Genomic DNA, 22,025 nt, shown 5'->3' with positions numbered 1-22,025 from the left:
CAGGATTACAACAGCAACAGGATCAGCCACAGGAATATAGCAGCCATAGGAATAGCAAATGCAATATAACAGCAGCAGGAACAGCGACAGAAACCCCACAGCAGCAGGAACAGAAACGGATATGCAGCAGCAACAGGAACAGCCACAGGAATACAGCAGCAGCAGCACCAGCAACAGGAATACAAGAGCAGCAGGAACAGTGACAGGAATCCAGCAGCAGCAGGAACAACCACAGGAATACAGCAGCACCAGGAAAAGCCACAGGAATACCGGACTATCAGGAACAGCCAAAAGAATACAGCAGCAGCAGGAAGAGCCACAGAAATGCAGCAGCAGCAGGAACAGTGACAGGAATACAGCAGCAGCAGGAACAGCCACAGGAATACAGTAGCAACAGAAACTGCCAAAGGAATACAGCAGCATCAGGATCAGGCAAAGATATGCAGCAGCAGCAGGAACAGCCACAGGAATACAGCAGTATCAGGAACAGCCAGAGGAATACAGCAGCAGTTGGAACAGCCACAGGAATACAACAGCAGCAGGAACAGCCACAAGAATACAGCAGCAACAGGAACATTGAAAGGAATACAGCAGCAGGAGGAAAAGCCAGAGGAATACAGCAGCAGCAGGAACAGCCACAGGAATACAACAGCAGCAGGAACAGCCACAAGAATACAGCAGTAACAGGAACAGTGACAGGAATACAGCAGCAGCAGGAACAGCCACAGGAATACAGCAGCAGCAGGAACAGCCACAGGAATACAACAGCAGCAGGAATAGACACAAGAATACAGCAGCAGCAGGAGCAGCCACAGGAATATAGCAGCAGCAGGAACAGCCACAGGAATAAAGCAGCAACAGGAACAAGCCACAGATATGCAGCAGCAGCAGGAACAGCCACAGGAATACAGCAGCAACAGCAGGAACAGCCACAGGATTACAACAGCAGCAGGATCAGCCACAGGAATATAGCAGCCATGGGAATAGCAGATGCAATATAACAGCAGCAGGAACAGCGACAGAAACCCCACATCAGCACGAACAGCAACAACCATGCAGTAGCAGCAGGAACAGCCACTGCAAAACAGCAGCAGCTGCAACAGCCACAAGAATACAGCAGCAGCAGGAATAGCCGCAGGAATACAGCAGCAGCAGGAACAGACACTCAAATAAAGCCGCAGCAGGAACACCAACAGGAATGCAGCAGCAGCAGGAACAGCCAAAGGAATTCAGCAGCAGCAGGAACAGTCATAGGAATACAGTAGCAGCAGAAACTGCCACAGGAATACAACAGCAGCTGAATCAGCCACAGAAATGCAGCAGCAGCACGAACAGCCACAGGAATACAGCAGCAGCCGCATGAACAGCCAAAGTATTACCACAGCAATAGGAATAGCCATGGGAATACAGCAGCAGTGGGAACAGCAACAGGAATATAGCAGCAGCAGGAATATCGACAGAAATCCCACAGCAGCAGGAACAGCAACTGAAATCCCACAGCAGCAGAAACAGCCACAGATAAATAGCAGCAGAAGGAACAGCTACAGGAATACAGAAGCAGCAGCAACCGCAACAGAAATAAAGCAGCAGTAGGAACAGTGACACGAATACAGCAGCACCAGGAAAAGCCACAGGAATACAGCAGTATCAGGAACAGCCACAGGAACACAGCAGCAGCAGAAACAGCCACACGAATACAGAAGCAGCAGGAAGAGCCACAGAAATGCAGCAGCAGCAGGAACAGTGACAGGCATACAGCAGCAGCAGGAACAACCACAGGAATACAGTAGCAGCAGAAACTGCCACAGCAATACAGCAGCAGCAGTTTCAGCCACAGATAAGCAGGAGCAGCTGGAATAGCCACAGGAATACAGCAGGAGCAGGAGCAGCCACGGGAATATAGCAGCAGCAGGAAGAGCCACAGATATGCAGCAGCAGCAGGAACCGCCACAGATATGCAGCAGCAGCAGGAACCGCCACAGGAATACAGCAGCAGCAGGAACAGCCATAGGAATACAGCAATATCAGGAACAGCCAGAGAAATACAGCAGCAGCAGGAACAACCACAGAAATACAGCAGCAACAGGAACAGTGACAGGAATATAGCAGCAGCAGGAACAGCCACAGGAATACAGCAGCAGCAGAAACAGCCACAGGATACAGCAGCAGCAGGAAGAGCCACAGAAATGCAGCAGCAGCAGTAACAGTGACAGGAATACAGCAGCACCAGGAACAGCCAAGGGAATACAGCAGTATCAGGAACAGCCAGAGGAATACAGCAGCAGTAGGAACAGCCATAGGAATACAGCAGCAACAGGAACATTGACAGGAATACAACAGCAGCAGGAGCAGCCACAGGAATACAGCAGCAGCAGGAACAGCCACAGGAAACCAGCAGCAGCAGGAAGGGCCAAAGGAATACAGCAGCAGCAGGAACAGCCACGTGAATGCAGCAGCAGCAGGAGCTGGAATACAGCCGCAGCAGGAACAGCTGCAGGATTACAACAGCAGCAGGAACAGCCACGGGAATATAGCAGCAATGGGAATAGCAACAGGAATATAGCAGCAGCAGGAACAGCGACAGGAATCCCACAGCAGCAGGAACAGCCACAGATAAATAGCAGCAGCAGGAACAGACACACAAATACAGCAGCAGCAGGAACAGCCACAGGAATGCAGCAGCAGCAGGAATAGCCAAAGGAATTCAGCAGCAGCAGGAACAGCCACAAATATGCAGCAGCAGCAGGAACAGCCACAGGAATGCAGCAGCAGCAGGGACAGCCACAAGGATACAGCTGCAGGAGCAGGAACAGCCACACGAATACAACAGCAGAAGGACCAGCCACAGGAATACAGCAGCAGCAGGAACAGCCACAGGATTTCAGCAGCAGCAGGAACAGCTACAGGAATACAGCAGCAGAAGGATCAGCCACAGATATGCAGCAGCAGCAGGAACAGCCACAGGAATACAGCAGCAACAGCAGGAACAGCCACAGGATTACAACAGCAACAGGATCAGCCACAGGAATATAGCAGCCATGGGAATAGCAAATGCAATATAACAGCAGCAGGAACAGCAACAGAAACCCCACAGCAGCAGGAACAGCCACGGATATGCAGCAGCAACAGGAACAGCCACAGGAATACAGCAGCAGCAGCACCAGCAACTGGAATACAAGAGCAGCAGGAACAGTGACAGGAATCCAGCAGCAGCAGGAACAACCACAGGAATACAGCAGCACCAGGAAAAGCCACAGGAATACCGGACTATCAGGAACAGCCACAGGAACACAGCAGCAGCAGAAACAGACACACGAATACAACAGCAGCAGGAAGAGCCACAGAAATGCAGCAGCAGCAGGAACAGTGACAGGCATACAGCAGCAGCAGGAACAACCACAGGAATACAGTAGCAGCAGAAACTGCCACAGGAATACAGCAGCAGCAGTTTCAGCCACAGATAAGCAGGAGCAGCAGGAATAGCCACAGGAATACATCAGGAGCAGGAGCAGCCACGGGAATATAGCAGCAGCAGGAAGAGCCACAGATATGCAGCAGCAGCAGGAACCGCCACAGATATGCAGCAGCAGCAGGAACCGCCACAGGAATACAGCAGCAGCAGGAACAGCCATAGGAATACAGCAGTATCAGGAACAGCCAGAGGAATACAGCAGCAGCAGGAACAGCCACAGAAATACAGCAGCAACAGGAACAGTGACAGGAATATAGCAGCAGCAGGAACAGCCACCGGAATACAGCAGCAGCAGGAACAGCCACAGGAATACAGCAGCAGCAGGAACAGCCAAAGGAATACAGCAGCAGCAGGAACAAGCCACAGGAATACAGCAGCATCAGGAACAGCCACAGGAATACAGCAGCAGCAGGAACAGCCACAGGAATACAGCAGCAGCTGGAACAGCCAAAGGAATACAGCAGCAACAGGAACAGCCAAAGGAATAGAGCAGCAGCAGGAACAGCCACAAGAATACAGCAGTAACAGGAACAGTGACAGGAATTCAGCAGCAGCAGCAACAGCCAGAGGAATACAGCAGCAGCAGTAACAGCCACGGGAATACAACAGCAGCAGGAATAGCCACAGGAGTACAGCAGCAGCAGGAACAGCCACAAATATGCAGCAGCAGCAGGAACAGCCACAGGAATGCAGCAGCAGCAGGGACAGCCACAAGAATACAGCTGCAGGAGCAGGAACAGCCACACGAATACAACAGCAGAAGGACCAGCCACAGGAATACAGCAGCAGCAGGAACAGCCACGGGAATATAGCAGCAATGGGAATAGCAAAAGGAATATAGCAGCAGCAGGAACAGCGACAGGAATCCCACAGAAGCAGGAACAGCCACAGATAAATAGCAGCAGTAGGAACAGACACACAAATAGAGCAGCAGCAGGAACAGCCACAGGAATACAGCAGCAGCAGGAATAGCCAAAGGAATTCAGCAGCAGCAGGAACAGCCACAAATATGCAGCAGCAGCAGGAACAGCCACAGGAATGCAGCAGCAGCAGGGACAGCCACAAGAATACAGCTGCAGGAGCAGGAACAGCCACACGAATACAACAGCAGAAGGACCAGCCAAAGGAATACAGCAGCCATGGGAATAGCAAATGCAATATAATAGCAGCAGGAACAGCGACAGAAACCCCACAGCAGCAGGAACAGGCACAGATATGCAGCAGCAACAGGAACAGCCATTGGAATACAGCAGCAGCAGCACCAGCAACAGGAATACAAGAGCAGCATGAACAGTGACAGGAATCCAGCAGCAGCCGGAACAACCACAGGAATACAGCAACACCAGGAAAAGCCACAGGAATACAGGACTATCAGGAACAGCCACAGGAACACAGCAGCAGCAGAAACAGCCACACGAATACAGCAGCAGCAGGAAGAGCCACAGAAATGCAGCAGCAGCAGGAACAGTGACAGGAATACAGCAGCAGCAGGAACAGCCACAGAAATGCAGCAGCAGCAGGAACAGTGACAGGAATACAGCAACAGCAGGAACAGCCACAGGAATACAGCAGTATCAGGAACAGCCAGAGGAATACAGCAGCAGTAGGGACAGCCATAGGAATACAGCAGCAACAGGAACATTGACAGGAATACAACAGCAGCAGGAGCAGCCACAGGAATACAGCAGCAGCAGGAACAGCCACAGGAAACCAGCAGCAGCAGGAAGGGCCAAAGGAATACAGCAGCAGCAGGAACAGCCACGTGAATGCAGCAGCAGCAGGAGCTGGAATACAGCAGCAGCAGGAACAGCTGCAGGATTACAACAGCAGCAGGGACAGCCACAGGAATATAGCAGCAATGGGAATAGCAACAGGAATATAGCAGCAGCAGGAACAGCGACAGGAATCCCACAGCAGCAGGAACAGCCACAGATAAATAGCAGCAGCAGGAACAGTGACAGGCATACAGCAGCAGCAGGAAAAACCACAGGAATAAAGAAGCAGCAGAAACTGCCACAGGAATACAGCAGCAGCAGGATCAGCCACAGATATTCAGGAGCAGCAGGAACAGCCACAGGAGTACAATAGCAGCAGGAATAGCCACAGGAATACAGCCGGAGCAGGAGCAGCCACGGGAATATAGAAGCAGCAGGAACAGCCACAGGAATAAAGCAGCAACAGGAACAGTGACAGGAATACAACAGCAGCAGCAAGAACAGCCACAGGAATACAGCAGCAACAGGAACAGTGACAGGAATACAGCAGCAGCAGGAACAGCCACAGGAATACAGCAGCAGCAGGAACAGCCACGGGAATTCAGCAGCAGCAGGAGCTGGAATACAGCAGCAGTAGGAACTGCCACAGGAACATAGCAGCAGCAAGGAAACGCCACAGATATGAAGCAGCAGCAGGAGGAACAACCACAGGAACACTGCAGAAGGAACAGCCACAGGAATACAACAGCAGCAGGAATAGACACAGGCATACAGCAGCAGATGCAGGAAAAGCCACGGGAATACAGCTGTAGCAAGAACAGCCATAGATATGCAGCAGCAGCACTAACATCCACAGGAATAGAACAGCAGCAGAAACAGCCAGTGGATTACAGCAGCAGTGGGAACAGCAACAGGAATATAGCAGCAGCAGGAACACCAACAGAAATCCCACATCAGCACAAACAGCCACAGACATGCAGTAGCAGCAGGAACAGGCAACGGAATACAGCAGCAGCAGGGACAGCCAAAGGAATTCAGAAGTAGCAGTAACAGTCACAGCAATAGAGCAGCAGCAGGTACAGCCACTGATCTTCTGCAGCAGCAGGAACAGCCACAGGAATACAGCAGCAGCAGAAACAGCCACACAAATACAGCAGCAGCAGAAACAGCCACAGGAATACAGCAGCAGCAGGAAGAGCAACCGAAATGCAGCAGCAGCAGGAACAGTGACAGGAATACAGCAGCAGCAGGAACAGCCACAGGAATACAGCAGTATCAGGAACAGCCAGAGGAATACATCAGCAGTAGGAACAGCCAAAGGAATGCAGCAGCAACAGGAACATTGACAGGAATACAACAGCAGCAGGAGCAGCCACAGGAATACAGCAGCAGCAGGAACAGCCACAGGAAACCAGCAGCAGCAGGAAGGGCCAAAGACTACAGCAGCAGCAGGAACAGCCACGTGAATGCAGCAGCAGCAGGAGCTGGAATACAGCAGCAGCAGGAACAGCTGCAGGATTACAACAGCAGCAGGAACAGCCACGGGAATATAGCAGCAATGGGAATAGCAACAGGAATATAGCAGCAGCAGGAACAGCCACAGATAAATAGCAGCAGCAGGAACAGACACACAAATACAGCAGCAGCAGGAACACCAACAGGAATGCAGCAGCAGCAGGAACAGCCAAAGGAATTCAGCAGCAGCAGGAACAGTCATAGGAATACAGTAGCAGCAGAAACTGCCACAGGAATACAGCAGCAGCAGGATCAGCCACAGATATGCAGCAGCAGCACGAACAGCCACAGGAATACAGCAGCAGCCGCATGAACAGCCAAAGTATTACTGCAGCAATAGGAATACCATGGGAATACAGCAGCAGTGGGAACAGCAACAGGAATATAGCAGCAGCAGGAATATCGACAGAAATCCCACAGCAGCAGGAACAGCAACAGAAATCCCACAGCAGCAGGAAGAGCCACAGGTAAATAGCAGCAGCAGGAACAGCTACAGGAATACAGCAGCAGCAGCAACAGCAACAGAAATAAAGCAGCAGTAGGAACAGTGACACGAATACAGCAGCACCAGGAAAAGCCACAGGAATACAGCAGTATCAGGAACAGCCACAGGAACACAGCAGCAGCAGAAACAGCCACACGAATACAGCAGCAGCAGGAAGAGCCACAGAAATGCAGCAGCAGCAGGAACAGTGACAGGCATACAGCAGCAGCAGGAACAACCACAGGAATACAGTAGCAGAAGAAACTGCCACAGGAATACAGCAGCAGCAGGATCAGCCACAGATATGTAGGAGCAGCAGGAACAGCCACAGGAATACAATAACAGCAGGAATAGCCACAGGAATACAGCAGCAGCAGGAGCAGCCACGGGAATATAGCAGCAGCAGGAAGAGCCACAGATATGCAGCAGCAGCAGGAACTGCTACATATATGCAGCAGCAGCAGGAACCGCCACAGGAATACAGCAGCAGCAGTAACAGCCATAGGAATACAGCAGTATCAGGAACAGCCAGAGGAATACAGCAGCAGCAGGAACAGCCACAGAAATACAGCAGCAACAGGAACAGTGACAGGAATATAGCAGCAGCAGGAACAGCCACCGGAATGCAGCAGCAGCAGGAACAGCCACAGGAATACAGCAGCAGCAGGAACAGCCAAAGGAATAGAGCAGCAGCAGGAACAAGCCACAGGAATACAGCAGCATCAGGAACAGCCAAAGGAATACAGCAGCAGCAGGAACAGCCACAGGAATACAGCAGCAGCAGGAACAGCCACAGGAATAAAGCAGCAGGAGGAACAGCCAAAGGAATACAGCAGCAGCAGGATCAGCCAAAGGAATACAGCAGCAGCAGGAACAGCCACAAGAATACAGCAGTAACAGGAACAGTGACAGGAATACAGCAGCAGCAGGAACAGCCACAGGAATACAGCAGCAGCAGGAACAGCCACAGGAATACAACAGCAGCAGGAATAGCCACAGGAATACAGCAGCAGCAGGAGCAGCCACAGGAATGTAGCAGCAGCAGGAACAGCCACAGGAATACAGCAGCAACAGGAACAGTGACAGGAATACAGCAGCAGCAGGAACAGCCACAGGAATACAGCAGCAACAGGAACAGTGACAGGAGTACAGCAGCAGCAGGAACAGCCACAGGAATACAGCAGCAGCAGGAACAGCCACGGGAATTCAGCAGCAGCAGGAGCTGGAATAAAGCAGCAGTAGGAACTGCCACAGGAACATAGCAGCAGCAGGAAGAGCCACAGAAATGCAGCAGCAGCAGGAACAGTTACAGGAATACAGCAGCAGCAAGAACAGCCACAGGAATACAGCAGTATCAGGAACAGCCAGAGGAATACAGCAGCAGTAGGAACAGCCATAGGAATACAGCAGCAACAGGAACATGGACAGGAATACAACAGCAGCAGGAGCAGCCACAGGAATACAGCAGCAGCAGGAACAGCCACAGGAAACGAGCAGCAGCAGGAAGGGCCAAAGGAATACAGCAGCAGCAGGAACAGCCACGTGAATGCAGCAGCAGCAGGAGCTGGAATACAGCAACAGCAGGAAAAGCTGCAGGATAACAACAGCAGCAGGAACAGCCACGGGAATATAGCAGCAATGGGAATAGCAACAGGAATATTGCAGCAGCAGGAACAGCGACAGGAATCCCACAGCAGCAGGAACAGCCACAGATAAATAGCAGCAGCAGGAACAGACACACAAATACAGCAGCAGCAGGAACAGCCACAGGAATGCAGCAGCAGCAGGAATAGCAAAAGGAATTCAGCAGCAGCAGGAACAGACACAAATATGCAGCAGCAGGAACAGCCACAGGAATACAACAGCAGAAGGACCAGCCACAGGAATACAGCAGCAGCAGGAACAGCCACAGGAATTCAGCAGCAGCAGGAACAGCTACAGGAATACAGCAGCAGAAGGATCAGCCACAGATATGCAGCAGCAGCAGGAACAGCCACAGGAATACACCAGCAACAGCAGGAACAGCCACAGGATTACAACAGCAGCAGGATCAGCCACAGGAATATAGCAGCCATGGGAATAGCAAATGCAATAAAACAGCAGCAGGAACAGCGACAGAAACCCCACAGCCGCAGGAACAGCCATAGATATGCAGCAGCAACAGGAACTGCCACAGGAATACAGCAGCAGCATCACCAGCAACAGGAATACAAGAGCAGCAGGAACAGTGACAGGAATCCAGCAGCAGCAGGAACAGCCACAGGAATACAGCAGCACCAGGAAAAGCCACAGGAATACAGGACTATCAGGAACAGCCACAGGAACACAACAGCAGCAGAAACAGCCACACGAAAACAGCAGCAGCAGGAAGAGCCACAGAAATGCAGCAGCAGCAGGAACAGTGAAGGAATACAGCAGCAGCAGGAACAGCCACAGGAATACAATAGCAGCAGAAACTGCCACAGGAATACAGCAGCATCAGGAACAGCCAAAGATATGCAGCAGCAGCAGGAACAGCCACAGGAATACAGCAGTATCAGGAACAGACAGAGAAATACAGCAGCAGTAGGAACAGCCACAGGAATACAGCAGCAGCAGGAACAGCCACAGGAATACAGCAGTATCAGGAACAGCCAGAGGAATACAGCAGCAGCAGGAACAGCCACAGGAATACAGCAGCAACAGGAACAGTGACAGGAATACAGCAGCAGCAGGAACAGCCACAGGAATACAGCAGCAGCAGGAACAGCCACAGGAATACAGCGGCAGCAGGAACAGCCAAATGAATACAGCAGAAGCAGGAACATCCACGGGAATACAGCAGCAGCAAGAGCTAGAATACAGCAGCAGCAGGAACTGCCACAGGAATACAGCAGTAGCAAGGACAGCCATAGATATGCAGCAGCAGCAGGATCAGCCACAGGAATATAGCAGCCATGGGAATAGCAAATGCAATATAACAGCAGCAGGAACAGCCACAGGAATAAAGCAGCAACAGGAACAGTGACAGGAATACAACAGCAGCAGCAAGAACAGCCACAGGAATACAGCAGCAACAGGAACAGTGACAGGAATACAGCAGCAGCAGGAACAGCCACAGGAATACAGCAGCAGCAGGAACAGCCACGGGAATTCAGCAGCAGCAGGAGCTGGAATACAGCAGCAGTAGGAACTGCCACAGGAACATAGCAGCAGCAAGGAAACGCCACAGATATGAAGCAGCAGCAGGAGGAACAACCACAGGAACACTGCAGAAGGAACAGCCACAGGAATACAACAGCAGCAGGAATAGACACAGGCATACAGCAGCAGATGCAGGAAAAGCCACGGGAATACAGCTGTAGCAAGAACAGCCATAGATATGCAGCAGCAGCACTAACATCCACAGGAATAGAACAGCAGCAGAAACAGCCAGTGGATTACAGCAGCAGTGGGAACAGCAACAGGAATATAGCAGCAGCAGGAACACCAACAGAAATCCCACATCAGCACAAACAGCCACAGACATGCAGTAGCAGCAGGAACAGGCAATGGAATACAGCAGCAGCAGGGACAGCCAAAGGAATTCAGAAGTAGCAGTAACAGTCACAGCAATAGAGCAGCAGCAGGTGCAGCCACTGATCTTCTGCAGCAGCAGGAACAGCCACAGGAATACAGCAGCAGCAGAAACAGCCACACAAATACAGCAGCAGCAGAAACAGCCACAGGAATACAGCAGCAGCAGGAAGAGCAACCGAAATGCAGCAGCAGCAGGAACAGTGACAGGAATACAGCAGCAGCAGGAACAGCCACAGGAATACAGCAGTATCAGGAACAGCCAGAGGAATACATCAGCAGTAGGAACAGCCAAAGGAATGCAGCAGCAACAGGAACATTGACAGGAATACAACAGCAGCAGGAGCAGCCACAGGAATACAGCAGCAGCAGGAACAGCCACAGGAAACCAGCAGCAGCAGGAAGGGCCAAAGACTACAGCAGCAGCAGGAACAGCCACGTGAATGCAGCAGCAGCAGGAGCTGGAATACAGCAGCAGCAGGAACAGCTGCAGGATTACAACAGCAGCAGGAACAGCCACGGGAATATAGCAGCAATGGGAATAGCAACAGGAATATAGCAGCAGCAGGAACAGCCACAGATAAATAGCAGCAGCAGGAACAGACACACAAATACAGCAGCAGCAGGAACACCAACAGGAATGCAGCAGCAGCAGGAACAGCCAAAGGAATTCAGCAGCAGCAGGAACAGTCATAGGAATACAGTAGCAGCAGAAACTGCCACAGGAATACAGCAGCAGCAGGATCAGCCACAGATATGCAGCAGCAGCACGAACAGCCACAGGAATACAGCAGCAGCCGCATGAACAGCCAAAGTATTACTGCAGCAATAGGAATACCATGGGAATACAGCAGCAGTGGGAACAGCAACAGGAATATAGCAGCAGCAGGAATATCGACAGAAATCCCACAGCAGCAGGAACAGCAACAGAAATCCCACAGCAGCAGGAAGAGCCACAGGTAAATAGCAGCAGCAGGAACAGCTACAGGAATACAGCAGCAGCAGCAACAGCAACAGAAATAAAGCAGCAGTAGGAACAGTGACACGAATACAGCAGCACCAGGAAAAGCCACAGGAATACAGCAGTATCAGGAACAGCCACAGGAACACAGCAGCAGCAGAAACAGCCACACGAATACAGCAGCAGCAGGAAGAGCCACAGAAATGCAGCAGCAGCAGGAACAGTGACAGGCATACAGCAGCAGCAGGAACAACCACAGGAATACAGTAGCAGAAGAAACTGCCACAGGAATACAGCAGCAGCAGGATCAGCCACAGATATGTAGGAGCAGCAGGAACAGCCACAGGAATACAATAACAGCAGGAATAGCCACAGGAATACAGCAGGAGCAGGAGCAGCCACGGGAATATAGCAGCAGCAGGAAGAGCCACAGATATGCAGCAGCAGCAGGAACTGCTACATATATGCAGCAGCAGCAGGAACCGCCACAGGAATACAGCAGCAGCAGTAACAGCCATAGGAATACAGCAGTATCAGGAACAGCCAGAGGAATACAGCAGCAGCAGGAACAGCCACAGAAATACAGCAGCAACAGGAACAGTGACAGGAATATAGCAGCAGCAGGAACAGCCACCGGAATGCAGCAGCAGCAGGAACAGCCACAGGAATACAGCAGCAGCAGGAACAGCCAAAGGAATAGAGCAGCAGCAGGAACAAGCCACAGGAATACAGCAGCATCAGGAACAGCCAAAGGAATACAGCAGCAGCAGGAACAGCCACAGGAATACAGCAGCAGCAGGAACAGCCACAGGAATAAAGCAGCAGGAGGAACAGCCAAAGGAATACAGCAGCAGCAGGATCAGCCAAAGGAATACAGCAGCAGCAGGAACAGCCACAAGAATACAGCAGTAACAGGAACAGTGACAGGAATACAGCAGCAGCAGGAACAGCCACAGGAATACAGCAGCAGCAGGAACAGCCACAGGAATACAACAGCAGCAGGAATAGCCACAGGAATACAGCAGCAGCAGGAGCAGCCACAGGAATATAGCAGCAGCAGGAACAGCCACAGGAATACAGCAGCAACAGGAACAGTGACAGGAATACAGCAGCAGCAGGAACAGCCACGGGAATTCAGCAGCAGCAGGAGCTGGAATAAAGCAGCAGTAGGAACTGCCACAGGAACATAGCAGCAGCAGGAAGAGCCACAGAAATGCAGCAGCAGCAGGAACAGTTACAGGAATACAGCAGCAGCAAGAACAGCCACAGGAATACAGCAGTATCAGGAACAGCCAGAGGAATACAGCAGCAGTAGGAACAGCCATAGGAATACAGCAGCAACAGGAACATTGACAGGAATACAACAGCAGCAGGAGCAGCCACAGGAATACAGCAGCAGCAGGAACAGCCACAGGAAACGAGCAGCAGCAGGAAGGGCCAAAGGAATACAGCAGCAGCAGGAACAGCCACGTGAATGCAGCAGCAGCAGGAGCTGGAATACAGCAACAGCAGGAAAAGCTGCAGGATAACAACAGCAGCAGGAACAGCCACGGGAATATAGCAGCAATGGGAATAGCAACAGGAATATAGCAGCAGCAGGAACAGCGACAGGAATCCCACAGCAGCAGGAACAGCCACAGATAAATAGCAGCAGCAGGAACAGACACACAAATACAGCAGCAGCAGGAACAGCCACAGGAATGCAGCAGCAGCAGGAATAGCAAAAGGAATTCAGCAGCAGCAGGAACAGACACAAATATGCAGCAGCAGGAACAGCCACAGGAATACAACAGCAGAAGGACCAGCCACAGGAATACAGCAGCAGCAGGAACAGCCACAGGAATTCAGCAGCAGCAGGAACAGCTACAGGAATACAGCAGCAGAAGGATCAGCCACAGATATGCAGCAGCAGCAGGAACAGCCACAGGAATACACCAGCAACAGCAGGAACAGCCACAGGATTACAACAGCAGCAGGATCAGCCACAGGAATATAGCAGCCATGGGAATAGCAAATGCAATAAAACAGCAGCAGGAACAGCGACAGAAACCCCACAGCCGCAGGAACAGCCATAGATATGCAGCAGCAACAGGAACTGCCACAGGAATACAGCAGCAGCAGCACCAGCAACAGGAATACAAGAGCAGCAGGAACAGTGACAGGAATCCAGCAGCAGCAGGAACAGCCACAGGAAGACAGCAGCACCAGGAAAAGCCACAGGAATACAGGACTATCAGGAACAGCCACAGGAACACAACAGCAGCAGAAACAGCCACACGAATACAGCAGCAGCAGGAAGAGCCACAGAAATGCAGCAGCAGCAGGAACAGTGAAGGAATACAGCAGCAGCAGGAACAGCCACAGGAATACAATAGCAGCAGAAACTGCCACAGGAATACAGCAGCATCAGGAACAGCCAAAGATATGCAGCAGCAGCAGGAACAGCCACAGGAATACAGCAGTATCAGGAACAGCCAGAGAAATACAACAGCAGTAGGAACAGCCACAGGAATACAGCAGCAGCAGGAACAGCCACAGGAATACAGCAGTATCAGGAACAGCCACAGGAATACAGCAGCAGCAGGAACAGCCACAGGAATACAGCAGCAACAGGAACAGTGACAGGAATACAGCAGCAGCAGGAACAGCCACAGGAATACAGCAGCAGCAGGAACAGCCACAGGAATACAGCGGCAGCAGGAACAGCCAAATGAATACAGCAGCAGCAGGAACATCCACGGGAATACAGCAGCAGCAGGAGCTAGAATACAGCAGCAGCAGGAACTGCCACAGGAATACAGCAGTAGCAAGGACAGCCATAGATATGCAGCAGCAGCAGGATCAGCCACAGGAATATAGCAGCCATGGGAATAGCAAATGCAATATAACAGCAGCAGGAACAGCGACAGAAACCCCACAGCAGCAGGAACAGCCACAGATATGCAGCAGCAACAGGAACAGCCACAGGAATACAGCAGCAGCAGCACCAGCAACAGGAATACAAGAGCAGCAGGAACAGTGACATGAATCCAGCAGCAGCAGGAACAACCACAGGAGTACAGCAGCACCAGGAAAAGCCACAGGAATACCGGACTATCAGGAACAGCCACAGGAACACAGCAGCAGCAGAAACAGCCACACGAATACAGCAGCAGCAGGAAGAGCCACAGAAATGCAGCAGCAGTGGGAACAGTGACAAGAATACAGCAGCAGCAGGAAGAGCAACAGGAATACAGTAGCAGCAGAAACTGCCACAGGAATACAGCAGCATCAGGATCAGCCAAAGATATGCAGCAGCAGCAGGAACAGCCACAGGAATACAGCAGTATCAGGAACAGCCAGAGGAATACAGCAGCAGTAGGAACAGCCACAGGAATACAGCAGCAACAGGAACATTGAAAGGAATACAGCAGCAGGAGGAACAGCCACAGGAATACAGCAGCAGCAGGAACAGCCACAGGAATACAGTAGTATCAGGAACAGCCAGAGGAATACAGCAGCAGCAGGAACAGTGACAGGAATACAGCAGGAACAGGAACAGTGACATGAATACAGCAGCAGCAGGAACAGCCACAGGAATACAGCAGCAGCAGGAACAGCCAAATGAATACAGCAGCAGCAGGAACAGCCACGGGAATACAGCAGCAGCAGGAGCTAGAATACAGCAGCAGCAGGAACTGCCACAGGAATACAGCAGTAGCAAGAACAGCCATAGATATGCAGCAGCAGCAGAAACAGCCACAGGAATACAACAGCAGCCGAAACCACCAGAGGATTACAGCAGCAGTGGGAACAGCAACAGGAATATAGCAGCAGCAGGAACAGCGACAGAAATCCCACATCAGCACGAACAGCAACAAACATGCAGTAGCAGCAGGAACAGCCACTGCAATACAGCAGCAGCTGCAAGAGCCACAAGAATACAGCTGCAGCAGCAATAGCCGCAGGAATACAGCAGCAGCAGGAACAGCCACGGGAATACAGCAGCAGCAGGAGCTAGAATACAGCAGCAGCAGGAACTGCCACAGGAATACAGCAGTAGCAAGAACAGCCATAGATATGCAGCAGCAGCAGAAACAGCCACAGGAATACAACAGCAGCCGAAACCACCAGAGGATTACAGCAGCAGTGGGAACAGCAACAGGAATATAGCAGCAGCAGGAACAGCGACAGAAATCCCACATCAGCACGAACAGCAACAAACATGCAGTAGCAGCAGGAACAGCCACTGCAATACAGCAGCAGCTGCAAGAGCCACAAGAATACAGCTGCAGCAGCAATAGCCGCAGGAATACAGCAGCAGCAGGAACAGACACACAAATAAAGCAGCAGCAGGAACACCAACAGGAATGCAGCAGCAGCAGGAACAGTCATAGGAATACAGTAGCAGCAGAAACTGCCACAGGAATACAGCAGCAGCAGGATCAGCCACAGATATGCAGCAGCAGCACGAACAGCCAGAGGAATACAGCAACAGCCGCATGAACAGCCAAAGTATTACCGCAGCAATAGGAATAGCCATGGGAATACAGCAGCAGTGGGAACAGCAACAGGAATATAGCAGCAGCAGGAATATCGACAGAAATCCCACAGCAGCAGGAACAGCAACAGAAATCCCACAGCAGCAGGAACAAGCCACAGGAATACAGCAGCATCAGGAACAGCCAAAGGAATACAGCAGCAGCAGGAACAGCCACCGGAATACAGCAGCAGCAGGAACAGCCACAGGAATACAGCAGCAGCAGGAACAGCCAAAGGAATACAGCAGCAGCAGGATCAGCCAAAGGAATACAGCAGCAGCAGGAACAGCCAAAAGAATACAGCATTAACAGCAACAGTGACAGGAATACAGCAGCAGCAGGAACAGCCACAGGAATACAGCAGCAGCAGGAACAGCCACAGGAATACAACAGCAGCAGGAATAGCCACAGGGATACAGCAGCAGCAGGAGCAGCCACAGGAATATAGCAGCAGCAGGAACAGCCACAGAAATACAGCAGCAGCAGGAACAGCCACAGGAATACAGCAGCAGCAAGAACAGCCACAGGAATACAGCAGCAACAGGAACAGTGACAGGAATACAGCAGCAGCAGGAACAGCCACAGGAATACAGCAGCAGCAGGAATAGACACAGGCATACAGCAGCAGATGCAGGAAAAGCCACGGGAATACAGCTGTAGCAAGAACAGCCATAGATATGCAACAGCAGCACTAACATCCACAGGAATAGAACAGCAGCAGAAACAGCCAGTGGATTACAGCAGCAGTGGGAACAGCAACAGGAATATAGCAGCAGCAGGAACACCAACAGAAATCCCACATCAGCACAAACAGCCACAGACATGCAGTAGCAGCAGGAACAGGCAACGGAATACAGCAGCAGGAACAGCCAAAGGAATTCAGAAGTAGCAGGAACAGTCACAGCAATAAAGCAGCAGCAGGTACAGCCACAGATATTCTGCAGCAGCAGGAACAGCCACAGGAATACAGCAGCAGCAGAAACAGCCACACAAATACAGCAGCAGCAGAAACAGCCACAGGAATACAGCAGCAGCAGGAAGAACCACAGAAATGCAGCAGCAGCAGGAACAGTGACAGGATTACAGCAGCAGTGGGAACAGCAACAGGAATATAGCTGCAGCAGGAACAGCGATAGAAATCCCACATCAGCACGAACAGCAACAAACATGCAGTAGCAGCAGGAACAGACACTGCAATACAGCAGCAGCTGCAACAGCCACAAGAATACAGCAGCAGCAGGAATAGCCGCAGGAATACAACAGCAGCAGGAACACCAACAGGAATGCAGCAGCAGCAGGAACAGCCAAAGGTATTCAGCAGCAGCAGGAACAGTCATAGGAATACAGTAGCAGCAGAAACTGCCACAGGAATACAGCAGCAGCAGGATCAGCCACAGATAGGCAGCAGCAGCACGAACAGCCACAGGAATACAGCAGCAGCCGCATGAACAGCCAAAGTATTACCGCAGCAATAGGAATAGCCATGGGAATGCAGCAGCAGTGGGAACAGCAACAGGAATATAGCAGCAGCAGGAATATCGACAGAAATCCCACAGCAGCAGGAACAGCAACAGAAATCCCACAGCAGCAGGAACAGCCACAGATAAATAGCAGCAGCAGGAACAGCTACAGGAATACAGCAGCAGCAGCAACAGCAACAGAAGTAAAGCAGCTGTAGGAACAGTGACACGAATACAGCAGCACCAGGAAAAGCCACAGGAATACAGGACCATCAGGAACAGCCACAGGAACACAGCAGCAGCAGAAACAGCCACACGAATACAGCAGCAGCAGGAAGAGCCACAGAAATGCAGCAGCAGCAGGAACAGTGACAGGCATAAAGCAGCAGCAGGAACAACCACAGGAATACAGTAGCAGCAGAAACTGCCACAGGAATACAGCAGCAGCAGGATCAGCCACAGATATGCAGGAGCAGCAGGAACAGCCACAGGAATACAATAGCGGCAGGAATAGCCACAGGAATACAGCAGGAGCAGCAGCAGCCATGGGAATATAGCAGCAGCAGGAAGAGCCACAGATATGCAGCAGTAGGAACTGCCACACATATGAAGCAGCAGCAGGAACCGCCACAGGAACACAGCAGCAGCAGGAACAGCCATAGGAGTACAGCGGTATCAGGAACAGCCAGAGGATTACAGCAGCAGCAGGAACAGCCACAGAAATACAGCAGCAACAGGAACAGTGACAGGAATATAGCAGCAGCAGGAACAGCCACAGAAATACAGCAGCAGCAGGAAGAGTCACAGGAATACAGCAGCAGCAAGAACAGCCACAGGAATACAGCAGCAACAGGAACAGTGACAGGAATACAGCAGCAGCAGGAACAGCCACAGGAATACAGCAGCAGCAGGAACAGCCACGGGAATTCAGCAGCAGCAGGAGCTGGAATACAGCAGCTGTAGGAACTGCCACAGGAACATAGCAGCAGCAAGGAAACGCCACAGATATGAAGCAGCAGCAGGAGGAACAACCACAGGAACACAGCAGAAGGAAAAGCCACAGGAATACAACAACAGCAGGAATAGACCCAGGCATACAGCAGCAGATGCAGGAAAAGCCACGGGAATACAGCTGTAGCAAGAACAGCCATAGATATGCAGCAGCAGCACTAACATCCACAGGAATAGAACAGCAGCAGAAACAGCCAGTGGATTACAGCAGCAGTGGGAACAGCAACAGGAATATAGCAGCAGAAGGAACACCAACAGAAATCCCACATCAGCACAAACAGCCACAGACATGCAGTAGCAGCAGGAACAGGCAACAGAATACAGCAGCAGCAGGAACAGCCAAAGGAATTCAGAAGTAGCAGGAACAATCACAGCAATAAAGCAGCAGCAGGTACAGCCACACATATTCTGCAGCAGCAGGAACAGCCACAGGAATACAGCAGCAGAAACAGCCACACAAATACAGCAGCAGCAGAAACAGCCACAGGAATACAGCAGCAGCAGGAAGAGCCACAGAAATGCAGCAGCAGCAGGACCAGTGACAGGAATACAGCAGCAGCAGGAACAGCCACATGAATACAGCAGTATCAGGAACAGCCAGAGGAATACAGCAGCAGTAGGAACAGCCAAAGAAATACAGCTTCAACAGGAACATTGACAGGAATACAACAGCAGCAGGAGCAGCCACAGGAATACAGCAGCAGCAGGAACATCCACAGGAAACCAGCAGCAGCAGGAAGGGCCGAAGGAATACAGCAGCAGCAGGAACAGCCACGTGAATGCAGCAGCAGCAGGAGCTGGAATACAGCAGCAGCAGGGACAGCTGCAGGATTACAACAGGAACAGCCACGGGAATATAGCATCAATGGGAATAGCAACAGGAATATAGCAGCAGCAGGAACAGCGACAGGAATCCCACAGCAGCAGGAACAGCCGCAGATAAATAGCAGCAGCAGGAACAGACACACAAATACAGCAGCAGCAGGAACAGCCACAGGAATGCAGCAGCAGCAGGAAAAGCCAAAGAAATTCAGCAGCAGCAGGAACAGCCACAGGAATGCAGCAGCAGCAGGGACAGCCACAAGAATACAGCTGCAGGAGCAGGAACAGCCACACGAATACAAGAGCAGAAGGACCAGCCACAGGAATACAGCAGCAGCAGGAACAGCCACAGGAATTCAGCAGCAGCAGGAACAGCTACAGGAATACAGCAGCAGAAGGATCAGCCACAGATATGCAGCAGCAGCAGGAACAGCCGCAGGAATACAGCAGCAACAGCAGGAACAGCCACAAGATTACAACTGCAGCAGGATCAGCCACAGGAATTTAGCAGCCATGGGAATAGCAAATGCAATATAACAGCAGCAGGAACAGCGACAGAAACCCCACAGCAGCAGGAACAGCCACAGATATGCAGCAGCAACAGGAACAGCCACAGGAATACAGCAGCAGCAGCACCAGCAACAGGAATACAAGAGCAGCAGGAACAGTGACAGGAATCCAGCAGCAGCAGGAAAACCACAGGAATACAGCAGCACCAGGAAAAGCCACAGGAATACAGGACTATCAGGAACAGCCACAGGAACACAGCAGCAGCAGAAACAGCCACACGAATACAGCAGCAGCAGGAAGAGCCACAGAAATGCAGCAGCAGCAGGAACAGTGACAGGAATACAGCAGCAGCAGGAACAGCCACAGGAATACAGTAGCAGCACAAACTGCCACAGGAATACAGCAGCATCAGGATCAGCCAAAGATATGCAGCAGCAGCAGGAACAGCCACAGGAATACAGCAGTATCAGGAACGGCCGGAGGAATACAGCAGCAGTAGGAACAGCCACAGGAATGCAGCAGCAACAGGAACATTGAAAGGAATACAGCAGCAGGAGGAACAGCCACAGGAATACAGCAGCAGCAGGAACAGCCACAGGAATACAGCAGTATCAGGAAGAGCCAGAGGAATACAGCAGCAGCAGGAACAGCCACAGGAATACAGCAGCAACAGGAACAGTGACAGGAATACAGCAGCAGCAGGAACAGCCACAGGAATACAGCAGCAGCAGGAACAGCCACAAGAATACAGCAGCAGCAGAAACCGCCAGAGGATTACAGCAGCAGTGGGAACCGCAACAGGAATATAGCAGCAGCAGGAACAGCGACAGAAATCCCACATCAGCACGAACAGCAACAAACATGCAGTAGCAGCAGGAACAGCCACTGCAATACAGCAGCAGCTGCAACAGCCACAAGAATACAGCAGCAACAGGAATAGCCGCAGGAATACAGCAGCAGCAGGAACAGACACACAAATAAAGCAGCAGCAGGAACACCAACAGGAATGCAGCAGCAGCAGGAACAGCCAAAGGAATTCAGCAGCAGCAGGAACAGTCATAGGAATACAGTAGCAGCAGAAACTGCCACAGGAATACAGCAGCAGCAGGATCAGCCACAGAAATGCAGCAGCAGCACGAACAGAAACAGGAATACAGCAGCAGCCGCATGAACATCCAAAGTATTACCGCAGCAATAGGCATAGCCATGGGAATACAGCAGCAGTGGGAACAGCAACAGGAATATAGCAGCAGCAGGAACAGCCACAGATAAATAGCAGCAGCAGGAACAGCTACAGGAATACAGCAGCAGCAGCAACAGCAACAGAAATAAAGCAGCAGTAGGAACAGTGACACGAATACAGCAGCACCAGGAAAAGCCACAGGAATATAGCAGTATCAGGAACAGCCACAGGAACACAGCAGCAGCAGAAACAGCCACACGAATACAGCAGCAGCAGGAAGAGCCACAGAAATGCAGCAGCAGCAGGAACAGTGACTGGCATACAGCAGCTGCAGGAACAACCACAGGAATACAGTAGCAGCAGAAACTGCCACAGGAATACAGCAGCAGCAGTTTCAGCCACAGATAAGCAGGAGCAGCAGGAACAGCCACAGGAACCAATAGCAGCAGGAATAGCCAGAGGAATACAGCAGGAGCAGGAGCAGCCACGGGAACATAGCAGCAGCAGGAAGAGCCACAGATATGCAGCAGCAGCAGGAACCGCCATAGATATGCAGCAGCAGCAGGAACCGCCACAGGAATACAGCAGCAGCAGGAACAGCCATAGGAATACAGCAGTATCAGGAACAGCCAGAGGAATACAGCAGCAGCAGGAACAGCCACAGAAATACAGCAGCAACAGGAACAGTGACAGGAATATAGCAGCAGCAGGAACCGCATCCGGAATACAGCAGCAGCAGGAACAGCCACAGGAATACAGCAGCAGCAGGAACAGCCAAAGGAATACAGCAGCAGCAGGAACAAGCCACAGGAATACA

Source organism: Carcharodon carcharias, chromosome 12, assembly GCF_017639515.1.
Source record: "Carcharodon carcharias isolate sCarCar2 chromosome 12, sCarCar2.pri, whole genome shotgun sequence".
Taxonomy (NCBI): domain Eukaryota; kingdom Metazoa; phylum Chordata; class Chondrichthyes; order Lamniformes; family Lamnidae; genus Carcharodon; species Carcharodon carcharias.
This window is presented reverse-complemented; position numbering follows the sequence as displayed.